This window comes from Lactuca serriola, chromosome 3 (genome assembly GCF_051521515.1).
Source record: "Lactuca serriola cultivar US96UC23 chromosome 3, Lser_US96UC23_V15, whole genome shotgun sequence".
NCBI classification, from domain to species: domain Eukaryota; kingdom Viridiplantae; phylum Streptophyta; class Magnoliopsida; order Asterales; family Asteraceae; genus Lactuca; species Lactuca serriola.
In genome coordinates this window covers 14,917,763-14,921,875 of record NC_136410.1, presented here as the reverse complement: position 1 = coordinate 14,921,875, position 4,113 = coordinate 14,917,763, and positions in this window count along the sequence as shown.

The following is a 4,113-nucleotide window of genomic DNA, read 5'->3' as shown; positions in this document are numbered from 1 at the left end:
TCTAGAGATGTGAGACGACTACAAGTTATAAGGAGTTTTGATAAGTTAGTGTTTTAAATACTGTCTATTTAAACACTCATTTCAACGTATATTGTTGTGGAACCAATAATAAGTTAAAAACTACTTTTTTAAGTTTAATTAAACACCCTATAGATCTAATATACTATATTAGTAACACTTAAATAAGTGCACAAACATATATTATTTCAAGCATATACTTATTTTAGTTCTATTTAAGACTTATAAAAGCAGGGTCGGTCGAAGCCAATTTGGGGTCCGGGGTAAAAAAATGAGGCCCTTCAAGATTAAAAAAAAGATTATATTTAGATAAATAGAATTAATGTATGATACATTTTTATATTTTCATAATTTGTCCAAACTCACACTATCTTCAAAATCTATTGTTCATTTTAGGCATTTGGTACACTTCTTTGAACAAGGATCATTATTAAAAGAGAAAACAGGTGGGAGTGGCAGAATTGTACATCTAAAGAGATGATAAAAGAAATAGTAACTTACAATTCATTTGTGTGTTTTCAATTACTTCATCTTGGATCTTTATGAAACTTTTATCCATGTCCTTTTACCAAATGTAAGATTGTGTATACAAAACTGTGCAACAGTTGAACATGAGAAATTTAATGCAACCTACAGTCACCTGTTCATCAAGATAGAGATTAATTTCATACATTGTATTCTAAATTTTTAAAACCTATTATACTTATATGAATAAAAGATGTTGATTTAATTCCAGCATTTCACAAACACTTCATATGCATTAAAAAGATTAAAAAAAAGCTTGAATGGAATATAAGATTTCATTCCTGCATTTTATCGAACACTTCATGTGCACTAATTTTTTGGGAAAAAAACTTCACTGTAATAGTTAATATCATTCATTCTTGAGTGAAATAGTTTTTAACAATTAGTGACTTCGTAATGATGGAAAATTTAAGGAAAAAGACCAGCACATACTTTCAAATTATAAGGCACAAGACGATGAAGTTTTTAACAATCAAGTACTGATTTCATTCATTCTCTCATTCTTGGATGCCAATTACACACCTAGAAATTGGAACTTCAAAATTAGATATCAAACCTTTAGAATTAGAACTTCACAAATCAGATTTTAGTTGTTAAAATATGAACTTCAAAATGATAAACTAAGGGATTCAAAATCGTAACTTGGTAGCTTCATTCAGGCAATCAAATATCTTTAGAAAGTGGAACTTCTCTCATTTTCTTTTCTATTTGCATATTTGCAGGTCACTCTCACAGTTGTAAAAAAATAGATTATAAATAAAGATTATAAAGTGAATAATTTTTTTTAAGAATTGAAAAATCATTTTGGTCTATTTTCTCGCTTCCATCACAAGACACAAAAAATAACTAACTACGAGATTCGACATGAGCCCCTTTTTATTTCTTCAAAATTTCGTGTGACTTAACCATCTATGTTAAAATGTCTTTGTTTATCTTATTGCATATTGTATTTTGTATAATCTAAAACTATATATATATATATATATATATATATATATATATATATATATATATATATATATAATTATTACAAATTTTGGGGACCCCGAGATTTGGCAAGGCCAGGGCGGTCACCCAGCTTGCCCTCCCTCTAAGGTTGGACTTGTATAAAAGTAAGGCTTACACTATTCTATCACACTTAATACACCACATTTACCCATATATATATATATATATATATATATATATATATATATATATATATATATATATATATATATATATATATATATATATATATATATATATATATATATATATATAGTCAAAACATGTATTTGCTTCCTTATTTAATGTCACTATAGCACATGAAACTTTCTCCATTTGGCTAATTTGTTCCTTAAAGTTTTTTTGGTACATTAGACCTGTAAACTCGTAATTAACCTATTAATTACACAATTTTATCAACTATTAGAAGGTTTCCCGGTTGATAATTTATATTTGTCAATTAATATATATTTTTGGCCTAATCTGATGCCACGTAAGATATGCCACGTCAATTAATGATATACGAAGATTAAAGCCCTTCGTCTTCAACTATCAAACTTCATTCCTCTTCATTATTCAGCTGTAAAAGAAACTAAGTTAGGGTTTGTGAAACATTCCTATGATCGAGCTGAAGAAACAAAGAAGTTACAGCAATGGCACAATCGGAACCTAAAGGAGTGTTTGCGATGGTGGAACTCAACTACCAAGGGGTATTTAATCGAAATCTTTTATCTTACAATGGTGGCGTGAAAACCTTGTTCACTGATGTTGACTTTTCTTCTATGACTTAATCTGAGTTTGTGACCTTCTGCGAACGTTTCATGCATGAAGAGTGTAAAAAGTTTTACTATTGTGAACCAGGCAATTCCCTGATTGAAGGGCTTAATCCCATTTCAGATGATGTGGAATATGATGCTTTTATTTTTGATGCTTATGGAACAGATGGTGTAATTTCGGTTTATATGGATCATATTGGGGTTGGTGGTGATGGGTGGCTTGATGATGAAGATAATGATGATGATGAACATGAGTCTTTTATTGATGGTGAAAATTAAGACCACACAAATGAACTTAGAAATGTTTCCTTTGAATTTAATGAGGATGTAGTGCATATGAATAGGACATCAAATGATCCTTTCTTGAGTAAGTTATGTGTTGATGATGAGGATGTCACACCCCAAAACCGATAACGGTGGAATACGTTCTGGGGTGGAGGACGTCATGTACAATATCATAACAATTGCATAATAGTAAAAGCAAGCGACAACAACCATTTCATTTACATTGTAAGTTTAATTACAACATGTTCTGTAAAGTTTAATAGACACCAAAAGTATAACAAAATAAAAGATGGGTCTTGTATGTGCTCCATCTTCTCCAAAAGCTGCACCAGTACCTGTCTATGTTTGACCTGAGGATACAAGTTATTTTGAAAACGAGTATCAGCATAAAGCTGGTGAGTTCATAAGAATTTAGTGTCGTTGTTGTATAAAGGTGTTCACAAATTTATAGTATAAAAACTGAAATTTTATGTTTATAAGTAGTAGAAATTCCTAGAAAATCCTATATTTTCTAGAAAAGTACAATCTAAGTTAAATCCTTTAAGTAGTGTGTAAGTATTATCATTGAAAACCTTCAGTTGCAAAAGTATGGTAATAGATCTCAGGTAAGTAACATAGATGGAGAAAAGTTACGCCTGTTGACAGTAGTAGTGGTGCAAACTTCCATTAATAATAGATACGTATTTACTTCGGGATGTTAGCTTAGACTTTAGTCTTAGAGTATTAATTTGAATATAGGTGTAACCCTTCATGTGACCAATTTTATAGTAGTAGAGAACCCGATGACCTTCCCAGTCATACGTAGTGTAGTGAAGTAGTGCCACCCTTGGGCCTGGTCGGCTCGGACTGTAGTTAACAGTCGGGATGTAGTAGTGTCTTCCCCGTATAGATCTATACGTGTAGTGTTGCCTTCCTTCCAGAAAGCCCTGGTCACATGGCATACGCGCGGTAGGGTGTCTTATAGAGAGATAGTGTGTTATACACTGGGTTAGCGTGTTCTCTTGTATTGTAGTAGAGTAGCCTTTTGTATAGTTCATAGAGTGTTCTCTCATACGAGTATTAACATGTAATAATAGCTGTTATAGTGAGTATAGCCGTAGAAGAGATAATGAGTAGTAGACTTAGCTATACCTATTATAGCTAACTAGAGTGTATGATTTTTTTCCTTTGAGTAACAAAGGTATTGAGGGTAATGAAGACTTTCATATCTAGCACAAATATATACGATATATAACTAAGAAATCAACGACAGTCTGACAGATAACCGATACCCTAAGACCACATCAAACAAGAACAGGAAATAAGGCAAGCTATCGGTCCTAAGTCCTTCAAGCCTTACTTATATAGATATATTAGTGTAGATATATTTTAAAAGAAAAGTGAATTTAAACACAGTTTTAAAAGCAGTTTGATAACAATTTTATTTTAAAATGCATTTGACAATCAACTAAAACGGTTTTATCGGAAAACAGTTAAAAATGTGGAGAAATCCCTTTTGATGATAATTGGTGAATCACATATG